Source organism: Notolepis coatsorum (genome assembly GCF_963971535.1).
Source record: "Notolepis coatsorum genome assembly, chromosome: 15".
Classification (NCBI taxonomy): domain Eukaryota; kingdom Metazoa; phylum Chordata; class Actinopteri; order Aulopiformes; family Paralepididae; genus Notolepis; species Notolepis coatsorum.
The window spans coordinates 49,662,149-49,674,648 of NC_140179.1; the positions used below are offsets into that span (position 1 = coordinate 49,662,149).

Genomic DNA, 12,500 nt, shown 5'->3' on the forward strand with positions numbered 1-12,500 from the left:
AGAGAGAGAGAGAGAGAGAGAGAGAGAGAGAGAGAGGAGAGAGAGGAGAGAGAATGAGAGAGGGATAGGGACAGAAGTGATACATGGTGAGAGAGAGAGGGAGAGAGAGAACATTTGTGAGAGGAGAGAGAGGTAGGGGATAGTGACAGAGGTGACACAGGGTGTGAGAGAGAACAAGAGTGAGAGAGAGGAGAGAGATAGAGATAGAGAGAGAGAGAGAGAGAGGGAGATAAAGAATGAGAGAGGGATAGGGACAGAAGTGATACATGGTGAGAGAGAGGAGAGAGAGAACATTTGTGAGAGAGGGGGAGAGAGAGAGGGGGATAGGGACATAGGTGATACAGGGTGAGAGAGGAGAGAGAGAGAGAGAGAGGGGGGGTGTTGATTGGCGTTTAGTAACTTATTATAGTATGAACTTCTCCAGACCTCTCTTAAAGACAGTAAGGGCACCAGGTAAGAGAACACCCTATTAGAAAAGACAGAGAACACACTAACACAAACACAAACACACTCCGTTAGAAAAGACAGAGAGGGCAGAGAGAGACATCCAATGGAATAAAACCACACAAAAAATGCCTTCTGTACTGTACTGATTTCTTCTGATTTCTCTATTGATTGTTTTGTTTTGTTTGGCTTGGCAATGTAAACGTATGTTTCCCATGTCAATAAAGCCCAATTGAATTGATAGGGACAGAGATGACACAGGGTGAGAGAGAGAAGGAGAGAGAGATAGGGGGGTATAGGGGAGAGAGAGAGAGAGGACAGGGTGATACAGGGTGAGAGAGAAGAAGAGAGAGGAAGGAGAGAGAGGGAGGAGAGAGAGAGATGATAGAGAGGGGAAAGAGGGAGGAGAGAGAGGGAAGCGGGAGAGAACGAGAGGGAGAGAGAGAGAGGGAGAGAGAGAGGGAGAGAGATAGAGAGAGGGAGAAAGATGGAGATAGGACAGAGATGACACAGGGTCAGAGAGAGAGGAGAGAGAATCAGGGAGATAGGGGAGAGAGAGAGGCCAGGGGTGATACAGGGTGAGAGAGAGAAGAGAGAGGAGAGAGAGGGAGGAGAGAGAAGAGAGAGGGAGGAGAGAGAGGAGGAGAGAGGGGGAAATATGGAGGAGAGAGGGGAAAGAGAGAGAGAGAGAGAGAGAGAGAGAGAGAGAGAGAGAGAGAGAGAGAGAGAGAGAGAGATGCTATTCGCCATAAATAAAAATATGATATGAAGAGATCCAGGGCCCGTTCCCCGTACCTGGATAACTGAGTTAGCCGGATAACTTTCGGTTAAGTCTGACTTAAGCCGGACTTTCCGGTTCCCCGTACCTGGATTGTCCAAATCACCATGACAACAGATCCAAAAGTTTGAGCCTGGTCGAAAGCAGGGTTTAAGTTCAAGTTAGCCGGATCAACCATCGCCACGCCCCCGCAAAGAAGTGACAGCCCGTTTCCTGAAATTATTCCCACAGTCTACGATCTGCATTATACCATTCTGAATTACGTTTTTGTGCTCCATTCTTCCAGAGGGGGCTTTTGAAATGTAAAATAGACCCAAAATGCTGATACTAAATTCACTTTGTCCTAAATAATGCACGTTATATATACCGTGGCGCTCGCTCGGTGCGATGTACACATCATGTGGTTATTCTAACAACGCGCAGCATTGCAAATGTGAATCCCGCGGGGATATTTTTAATGATTGAAACCTATCGCTCGTTTGGCTCTGATTCCTTTCATATTATCCGCTGTGGATGTTTAATGGAGCGCCTGGATTGTGTTTCATTCAAGCATAAAATTGAAGTGTCTATGCGTGGATTGTGGATCTTGTCTCGTTCATTAATGTATAAACAATGAATTTATCCCATCTGGCACAGTGGCTCAGCGGTAGTGCTCAATCCTGGCAACCCAGCGACCGGTGTTCGAAACCCTGTGTTTCCAATATAATTTTTTTGAATATAATATTAATGATTATACGCCAAAGTAGCCTAGTTTCAAGTTAAAATATTATAAATCTACATGCATTGAGGATGTCATTCTTTATATAGCTCTCAACGTGCACCAAATTGAATTATTCCTACATCGCAAAAAGAAGGGGAAGACCAGGTTTCGAACCCCGGTCGTCTGCGTGAAAGTCAAAAGAAGAACCCGTTACACCACAGTGGAGATAAGTAAAAGATCGACTATACATCAATCAATGGGAAGAGATCCGTATCGTTATTTTGTATAACAGTTTAACTAATTATTTTCGCTAGCAAGATCTCATTTGATTATTCAATCCAGCAGGCAAGTTCAAAGAAATATAATCTGATTGATTGAGGTAATGAGGGACTTAAAATTAGCCTATAGATAACGCATTTAACTTGTCGGCGAGGCGATTGAGCCGTACTGCAATATGTTACTAAAGTTTTAAATCAATTAATCAATCAATGCCGCTAGAGAATCAGGATCTCTGCTCTCGACACTTGCTGCCTTCTCGGCTGAGGCGGGCACGCGCACTTATCCTGGGTCTCAAGTCTGGCTTGAGTTAACGAGACTGAATCCACCTTCGAGGAACAGGAAAATCCGCTTCAAACATCGGGTTAACTGAATCTGGATAATGACATCTTGATCGACTTAGTTGAACCAGGTACGGGGAACGGGGCCTGGGCCCTCAGTCCTTTCTAACGGAGTGTGTTCGTGTTTGTGTTCGTGTTCTCGGTCTTCTAACGGAGTGTGTTTGTGTTAGTGTTCTCAGTCCTTTCTAATGGAGTGTGTTTGTGTTAGTGTTCTCAGTCCTTTCTAACGGAGTGTGTTTGTGTTAGTGTTCTCAGTCCTTTCTAACGGAGTGTGTTTGTGTTCGTGTTCTCAGTCCTTTCTAATGGAGTGTGTTTGTGTTTGTGTTCTCAGTCTTTTCTAATAGAGTGTGTTTGTGTTTGTGTTAGTGTTCTCAGTCTTTTCTAACGGAGTGTGTTTGTGTTTGTGTTCTCAGTCTTTTCTAATAGAGTGTGTTTGTGTTTGTGTTTGTGTTCTCAGTCTTTTCTAACAGAGTGTGTTTGTGTTTGTGTTCTCAGTCTTTTCTAATGGAGTGTGTTTGTGTTTGTGTTCTCAGTCTTTTCTAATGGAGTGTGTTTGTGTTTGTGTTCTCAGTCTTTTCTAATGGAGTGTGTTTGTGTTTGTCTTCTCAGTCCTTTCTAACGGAGTGTGTTTGTGTTAGTGTTCTCTGTCTTTTTTTAATTTTTTATTATTATCTTTCCCCCCTCCTTTTTTCCCATCCCACTGTTAGTCGTTATGCCAATTCCCAACTCCCTTCCTGGTTGTTGTGCACCCCCCCCTACTGTTGGTCCGGGAGGCCGGAGACTATCACATGCTATCCTCTGACACATGCGCAGCCAGCCGGCAGCCAGCCTGGCAGCGCAGATTCTCACTGGGAGAGTGTAATGTGTGGAAGGTCACACTACCTCCCTCCAGATCCTTCCTTCGCTGAGCAGGCGCCCCGACCGAACTGTAGGAGTTTTTTCTGTTTACAACGCCCAGGACCGTCCCACCAGCGTTCCCACCCCTAACACTGCCAATTGTGTTAGTATGAGCGACCAGCCAAGCTGGTAGCAACGCCGAGAGCTGGGCTCGAACCCAGCGTCTCCAGCGTTGGTGGCGAGCGCCTTGCCCACTACACCACCTAGCCGCCCTCTTTGTCTTTTCTAACGGAGTGTGTTTGTGTTAGTGTGTTCTCTGTCTTTTCTAATAGAGTGTTCTCTTACCTGGTGCCCTTACTGTCTTTAAGAGAGGTCTGGAGAAGTTCATACTATAATAAGTTACTAAACGCCAATCAACACCCCCCCCCCCCTATCTCTCTCTCTCTCTCTCCCTCTCTCTCACCCTGTATCACCTATGTCCCTATCCCCCTCTCTCTCCCCCCTCTCTCACAAATGTTCTCTCTCTCCCTCTCTCTCACCATGTATCACTTCTGTCCCTATCCCTCTCTCATTCTTTATCTCCCCCTCTCTCTCTCTCTCTCTCTCTCTCTCTCTCTCTATCTCTCTCTCTCCCCTCTCTCTCACTCTTGTTCTCTCTCACACCCTGTGTCACCTCTGTCACTATCCCCTACCTCTCTCTCCTCTCACAAATGTTCTCTCTCTCCCTCTCTCTCTCACCATGTATCACTTCTGTCCCTATCCCTCTCTCATTCTTTATCTCCATTTCTCTCTCTCTCTCTCTCTCTCTCTCTCTCTCTCTCTCTCTCTCTCTCTCTCTCTCTCTCTCTCTGTCTCTCTCTCTCTCTCTCTCTCTCTCTCTCTCTCTCTCTCAATTAAATTCAATTCAAATGGCTTTATTGGCATGACGCAACTTGTACATGTTGCCAAAGCAAATGATTAATAACATAAGCATGGATTACAAAACACATATTAATTTCATAGTACATACAGAAATTATCATCATGAAATAGAACATAAAATATTACGGCATAAACATGTCAGGTGACTGTCACTCACTGTCCCTCAGTCTATGGCAGGCAGCAACATAGGCTGCTGCTAGCTCACAGCTTGTTGAGTCCTCCCCTAGTAGGACTGGTTGTTTTCCTGTATCTGGTAGTGTAAGAAAACCTTTTGTTATTAGTTCAATTTTTTTTTAAATGCGTTTCTCTAATATATTTGTATTTTTCACAATTGGTGAGGAAGTGCAACTCAGTTTCAGGCTCTCTCTCTCTCTCTCACACACACACACCCTGTGTCACCTCTGTCCCTATCCCCCTCTCTCTTTCTCTCTCCTGAGACCACCGTGCCCCCCCGCCCCCCTCCCTTCCACCGTGGCTTGGTGCTCTTCTTGATTAGGGCAGTAGTCCCACCCTGACCCAATGCCCTGGTGTATCACAAATGAAACACCCCCTCAAATCTAAGTATTTTTGTTCCTGCTTCACGCAAGAGTGTGTCTCCTTCCATGTGATGATCTCATTAAAAATAATAAGTGGATCCTCTCGTCTTCATGGTCACCTCCTCTCGGACACTTGTACTGTACAGATTGTTATTTGTGCAGAACTTGGTCACCGGAGCGCCTTTTGCCACATTCTTCCCCCGGAGAGGGAGAGTGTCTCCCTCTGCGTTTCGTGTGTGATATAGATTAGTAGCATGGTGACAGGCCACAGAGTCTCCGCCCCTCTTTTATAAAACCCACTTCTAGTGCTTGATGTTGCCCAGACCTGTTGGGAAGCTTGAGGAAACACAGGTCTGGCTACGCAAGATCACTGGACCCTAATTACCCTTGCCCTCTGACCTCCCAGAAGAAATGTATATGTGTGTGTTGTTGTAGAGAGGACTGCGCGTGTACAGCATGTGTAACCAGGAGGGATGTGTGACAAGACAGATTTAATTTGCCTTGTGTACATGTAAGTCGACAGTAGAGGGAATCTTATCTCTTATCTCTCGGAGCGGTGTGGGGGGGGGGGGACAGCGACGTCAGGGGAGGGAGACATGAGAAGGAGAGAGGAGAAGAAGAGACAGGTAGATGAATGAGATGAGTAGCTGATAAGGATGGAGAGATACCGACAATGAGAGAGAGAGAGAGAGAGAGAGAGAGAGAGAGAGAGAGAGAGATAGTGTGGAAGAGGAAGATAGATGGAATAGAGAGAGAGAAAGAGAGAGAGATGGGACAGTGGACAGGTGAATTTAGAGTTGGTCATAAATACATAATGACCCCCTTCAACTCCTGTGGAGGTCCCACAGGGAGTAATAATACATAGAGCAGACCCCCTCTATGCCACACACACACACGCACACACGCACACACGCACGCACGCACGCACACACACGCACACACACACACACATTCTGTACACCAGACGTGTTCACTGGTGAATGCCGACTTTTTGTTGGATTTTCTAGAAATTGGTGAGAGAGCAACTAACTGTAACCCGTCCCTAACCATAATGTTTAACCTAATCCTAACCATAACCATAATGTTTAACCTAATCCTAACCCATATCCTTAACCATAACCAGGATGTTATTTAACCTAATCCTAACTCATATCCTTAACCATAACCATAATGTTAATTTAACCTAATCCTAACCCATATCCTTAACCATAACCATAATGTTAATTTAACCTAATCCTAACCCATATCCTTAACCATAACCAGGATGTTATTTAACCTAATCCTAACTCATATCCTTAACCATAACCATAATGTTAATTTAACCTAATCTTAACCCTACCCTTAACCATAACCATAATATTAATTTAACCTAATCCGAACCCTATCCTTAACCATAACTATAATATGAATTTAACATAATCCTAACTAGGGATGTTCGATATTATCGGCCTACCAATTTTGGCATTAAAATGTGATATAGGAAATTATCGGTATAGTTTTTTTTTTTTTTACATTTATTTAACCTTTATTTACCCATGCAAGCAAGTAAGAACGAATTCTGATTATATTTATTGTCAAAAGTATGCATAATGTTGTGTTAATTCCACAACAAGAGATATGTAATGTTAATTACCTGAAATTATTCTGTTTTTGGGGGGGACGGGGGGGGGGGGGACCCTGCATATATCTGTATCGGTTGATATCGGTATCTGGAATTAAGAGTTGGACAATATCGGTATATCGGTATCGGTAAAAAAGACAATATCGAACATCCCTAATCCTAACCCTACCCTTAACCATAATGTTAATTTAACCACAAAGTCACAGAGAAGCTAGAAGTTGGAGCTCAACTTTTTTTTTCATCGATTTATGAAAATACATTGTATAGTTACTGTATATTACATGCTGTTTTTTTTTTTTTTTTTTATCTTTATCCCCCTCCATTTTTCCTCTGATTTTCTCCCATCCCAATGTTAGTCGTTATGCCAATTCCCAATCCCCTTCCTGGTCGCTGCGCACTTACCCCCCACAGTCGGTCTGGGAGAGTGGAGGCTATCACGTGCTTCCTCCGACACACGTCCAGCCAATCAACCGCTTCTTTTCACCTGGCAGCGCGGATTCTCATTGAGAGGGCGTAGCGTGTGGAAGGATCACACTATCCCACTCAAGTCCTATCCGCGCTTAGCAGGCGCCCCGACCGAACTGTAGGAGTCGCTGTTTACAACGACCCGGACCCACCCCGCCAGCTTCTCCCACCCTCTAATACTGCCAATTGTATTAGTGTGAACGGCCAGCCAAGCTGGTGACAACCCCGGAGCTGTGAGCTGGATTCGAACAGGCGAATCTAGCCGCTCCGGGGTTTGGTGACGAACGCAATCTCCGTTACGCCACCTGACCGCCTACATGCTGTTTCTATATATTTAGTTATCTATATATTCATGGCATTTGATCACAGACTGTAAACAACAGGTGATTGTAATCAAACAGCAGGTGATCATCATTGATTGTCGTGGCCAATGAGCTTTGGCACTGTGCCATATTGTAGGACAATCACACGTCATGAGAACACTTTGTTATATTATTATTATTGTCTACTGCAGGGGTAGGCAACCCTAGGCACGCGTGCCTGCATAGGCACACAGGGGCATTTTCATAGGCACAGGGCGCAACATTAAAAAATAAAAATAAATATTATATATATATATATATATATTTCTTTTTTTTTGCTTTGAAATATTATAGTGAAATATTTTGCACTGTTGTCGCATTTATCTTGTTGAAATCCTCCCACAGGTTATTTTTACTACCACATATTTAATTGAGACCCTTTATTTGTTTATTATTTCAATTTAGCTGGAAATACATTGCTACATCATTCAGTAACATTTGCAGAGCCTTATAACAAAAACATTATTACGGTCACCATTGTGACCAGTGGGATTAATCAACAAATTGTATTATTTATTTTTCTATTTCATTGAACATTGCACTTGTTAAAAGCCATTTTTTTTACTCAAAATGTGAGTATTACCAAGTCAACTTGTATTCTTAAAACAATGACAATAAACATAGTTTTATTAGGTTGAAATAATGTGGTTGTGTACTTATTTTTCTGTTAACTTATTATGGATTGAAAACGGAAAACCTTAATGCACAGTAACTGAACTCAATATTTTTAAGTTCTGGTAACTTATTATAATTTTTTTTTACAGTGTAGTCTTGCGATCAATCAAAACTTATTTGCACGATATACCTCACATTCACCCTCCATTCACATCCTGGTGTTCTCCTGGTGTTCTCCATTAGGCCTGTAGGTGGAGCTATGACAGCACACGTACAGTACACACACCGATGGTGTGTGATGTGTCCAAAAATGAATGGGCAAATGTGAGTGAAATGGTCGCACTTGTTAGATCCTGATCAATCTGGCCAGTACCACGTCTTCGTCTGTTTGGCTCTCCATCCAATTCCTCTGCGTTGTGTAATTTTAATGGTCCTGACGTCTCAGATACTGGCTGATAAGATCCTTATCTCTCCCCGTTAGTACAATCCGCAAACTATAATAATTCTCCACCTCCGTAAGAATCCGACACTTCGACAACGTGAAATACCTTACAAGGAAAAGCGTGTTTATTTCTCTAAACAGAAATCTCAGCTCAGATGTTAACAGATTGTATTGTCCTTGAAGAGTCTATTCTAATGACCTTTCGGTGTGTTCAGTCTATCTAATGATCTTTCAGTCTAGTCCAGGGGTCGCCAATTAGGTTTTGCCGCGGGCCAGATTTTCCCCAAGCCGTTGCTTGGCGGGCCAGGATCAAAAACAATGGCTAATTTAATATACTGATATTGAAAAAAGACAAACGTTTTTCTCAGGTCTGCATCCCCCCAACAACCGTGTGCACTGCGCCGCACTGCACTGCACCCACTCTGCAATCCGCCAAACAAAGTTCTCACTCATCCATTCATTCATGAACAGCTCTCAGCTGTTGCAGATCAGCTTAACAATTGTGTGTATTGCGCCGTACTGTATTGTACCCATTCTGCAATCTGTTAAATAAAGTTTTCATTCATTCATTCATGAACAGCAGATCAGCTGTTGCAGATCACCGCGGCGGGTGATGAACAGATCAGAAGACAGAATGCATGAAAACACGACTCACCATACCTTGTTTGTTGTTCAGTCCTCCAAAATCCCTGCTAATGTTTGAAACATGTCACATATCCACTCGCCGCCCTCCAATTCCAGATTGGCGTTGAATGCAGCTACTTTATCTGCCAACTTGAACACAGTTGTAATAACAACCATTTCCTCGTTGTTGTTGTCGCCACATATTATGCAGAGAGGACGTCGGCTCGGCACGCAAGAATCACCGACCTGTTGCAATAAACCCGTATTTTAAGTATGGCTCCTGTTTATTAAAAGAAGCGTTATATTTCCCTGTTGCATTTCCCTATCCAAAGATGTTTGTTTTGTTTTTTAACACATTTTGTTACTCGCTCCATCTCGAACGCGGAAGTGAAAGTTCGTTAGGGACTATTCCATTGGTTCTCCCAGTCCACGTGACCATTTCTAGCATTTCAATTGGCTATAGTGCTATTGATGACTACCGGTAGATAGATACAGCTTCACAATAAAAGACACCCTGGCGTCCCGAGTGAATATTTCCTGCGCGTAAAATAAATATCATATTCTCAAAATAATCTGACGGGCCAGAAATTATTGCTGGCGGGCCAATGTCGGCCCGCGGGCCGCCTATTGCCGATCCCTGGTCTAGTCTATTGTCCCTCTGTCTCTCAGTCCAACAGTGGTCAGGCCTGTTCGTTAGCCAAGACCATCCTCGTGGTAGCCGAAGCTAATGATGATGTGGCATTCTCCCTTCCCCCCCCCTCCGTGGTGGAGGAGAGAGAGTCTCTCCTGGTTCCTTCCCTCTTAGTCTCAGTCAGATTTTAGTCTGCCCTACCCGGAACCACTGTCAGCTTTATAGGATCTTCGTCATAACTATGATAGCCCACCCCTTTCTGGTTGTCATGTGCCGCGTTGTCATGACAACTGCGTTAATAACCTTTCACACCATTAAACGTTTCATTCACTGTTGCATTAAAGAGGTCACCCCTCTCCCTCGCTCTGTACCGCTCCGTTATCTTTGTTCTTACAAGGAATTCAAAACATTCTCTCGCTGGCAGTGTGCTTGTGAAACCTCTTCTTCTCCACCGTCAATATCATCCCGTGATGATAATGATATTACCCTCTTAAAGCGTCTCTTTATATCAGTTTTATAAACCAAATGTACATTGAAAAAACCACCATTTTCTCTCAATCCCCCCTTGATTCTTATCACCCCTTCAGAATCATAAATCATTATTTGGTTTTTTAATTAATTATGCCAAAAATAGCCTGTGGTTGAAGCAAACCAACCTCATCTCTCGTGCACAAGAAATGAAGACGGCCCACGGTCAACCCAGTGATCTTGCTGCCTGATGTCTGTTTGCGCCCCCCTTCGTGCACAAAGGGAACCGAAACCGACCACCAACACCAACAACATCCAACGACTCATAACAATTAGAGCTCATCTGTCTGCTCCCAATAATTCTATCCTGTTGTTTTACTGTTTTCCCTCTTATCTACCTTCTATATATATATATATCCTTCTATACATATATCTTCTATCTGAATCCTCCATTTATATCTCATACTCCTAATCAATGAACACAGGACTTCTCGCTGTTGTCTCGTCTCTCGATCTCCTGATTGACTCTGAAAGGAAGTCCCTGTTTTGTCCATGATTCACCGCCCGTGCTCTGTTGTTTCAAAACGCTCTCTAAACAGCGTCTCCGCAGGAAAGCCCTTGTCTCCGCAGGAAAACCCCTCCGATGTCCGCCTCGTTCTCCCCTGGGCAACACCGCCTGCGACCGCTGGACTCCGCCCCGTCGGCCGTCTCCGCCCCGTTGGCCGTCTCCGCCCCGTTGGCCGTCTCCGCCCCGTCGGCCGTCTCCGCCCCGTCGGCCGTCTCCGCCCCGTTGGTCATCTTGGTTGAGGCTCATCTCCACCGCCGTCGGCCCTCTCCAGACTCTGAAAGCAGAAACACCACGCCAGCAGTTTTTCTGTACACTCGACCCGGTGCTTTCTATTATATTAGAATATTACTATATTAGTCTACCGTGGCTTTGGGCCTGCAGCTCGTTCCATGGAGTTATCTCCAGTTCTCTATATATTTTTTCCTCTGCAAGCCCCTCCCATGGCCACGCCCTTTCAGACTGTTGGACGGTGTGAGTGTCCTACAGCCCATGGCGCTATTTGTTCTCTATTAGTCCCCCACCTTCTCAACACCCATATCTAATCCTACAGGGCTGTTCTCTGTTTTGTTGTCTTCCGGCGTGACACCAGCAGCTAAACGATACCCACTCCGCGCTCTATCTGTTCGTCCCACGGGTGACCCCCAGCGCGCGCCAGTTCTTTCTGGTGACGTGTCCCCTCAAGACTCTGCCTATTTATTAGGTGTGAGAAGGCCCCACTGGAGATCGAACTCCCTCTTATTTCATAATTAAACTTATTTAATTAAACCGCATCTCATCTCTCTGTGCAATTCTTATTTAACCCATTCAATAATTAAACTATTTAATTAACCTGTATATCGATATTATTATTATGATAATAACATACAACAGAGCATCGCTCTAACATACAACAGAGCAGGTTGGTTCCCTGCCCCTAACTCACATACACGTACTCGTACTATTATCTAACATACAACAGAGCTGTCCGTTGCTCTACCCTAAACAGGGCTGTCTCCGTCGCCCGGGAGCTGTACGTTGCTCTATACCCTACGAGGCTGTTTCCGTCGCCCTGGAGCTGTCACCTCGCTCTATATCCTACGGGGCTGTTTCCGTCGCCCTGGAGCTGTCACGTCGCTCTATACCCTACGGGGCTGTTTCCGTCGCCCTGGAGCTGTCACGTCGCTCTATACCACACAGGGCTGTCTACGTCGCCCTGGAGCTGTCACGTCGCTCTATACCACACGGGGCTGTCTACGTCGCCCTGGAGCTGTCACGTCGCTCTATACCACACGGGGCTGTCTACCGTCGCCCTGGAGCGGTCCGTTGCTCTATTCTACACTTTGAGTTCCTTTACAAAGTTCTCACATACACCACCGTGTATACACACAAGCAGTTGGTAATTTGAAAAAATTTAACTCCTTAATTAAATTAAACTCTAAATATTCCCCTATGGGTAATGGAAACTCCCCAGCACTACCCCCCCCCTCCGCAATTAAACTCCTTAATTAAATTAAACTCTAAATATTCCCCTATGGGTAATGGAAACTCCCCAGCACTACCCCCCCCTCCGCCACTAGGTGGCGACCTACTCCTCCTCCATTTGCCTGTATTATCCCACTGCCCCCCTAGATGGCGGCCAAACTCAGTCTAGAGGATTGTAGCTGACGTGTCACTTCCTGGTTCTAAACCCCTCGTGGCTCTGCTCAATTGTCTGCTAAATTTTTTTTCCTTTTTTTTTTCCACCGTCCCTTTAATGCCTCAAACATTCTCTCGCTACCGACCACACCCGTAACGTTTGTTCACTGCTCCCTTCACGTCACAGTCCCGCTTCCCGCTTTCTGCGTTTTGAACAGTAATCAAACTAAATACGATGTTGCCCCTTTAATTGAATGA

The 12,500-nt window shown here is 44.8% G+C and overlaps 1 protein-coding gene across 1 annotated transcript in view; it reads left to right on the forward strand.

Moving 5' to 3' along the window:
- ano2b (anoctamin 2b) overlaps positions 1-12,500 on the forward strand; it is a gene marked incomplete at both ends in the record, with an annotated part of 266,111 nt that overhangs the window by 77,407 nt on the left and 176,204 nt on the right.